We start from the raw sequence: 314 nt of genomic DNA, 5'->3' as shown, positions 1-314 counted from the left end.
AGAGGAGGCCGGCAGCCGATGTGGCCCGGCCGGGCAGCGAGGAGGGGCCCCGAGGCTGGGGGTCCCCGCCGCTCGCCGCGGCAGCAGAAAGACAAGGTCAAGTCCTCCGGGGCCCCTGGGGAAGCCAGGAGGCAGCGAGCGAACGACCCTTAGGGAAGGGCGCGTGGGACCAAGCACGTTTTTCCCATGAGGGATGAGAAGGTACCCGTGGATCTGGAAGTCTCTAGACGTCCCTCATGGAATCCCATTATGCCTACCCCCCCCCGCCCCCGCATCGTAACGATGTCAGGGATCAGCAGACATGCATTTTGAAC

The sequence above is a fragment of the Bison bison genome, unplaced genomic scaffold, assembly GCF_000754665.1.
Source record: "Bison bison bison isolate TAMUID 2011002044 unplaced genomic scaffold, Bison_UMD1.0 scf7180017864217, whole genome shotgun sequence".
Taxonomy (NCBI): domain Eukaryota; kingdom Metazoa; phylum Chordata; class Mammalia; order Artiodactyla; family Bovidae; genus Bison; species Bison bison.
This window is presented reverse-complemented; position numbering follows the sequence as displayed.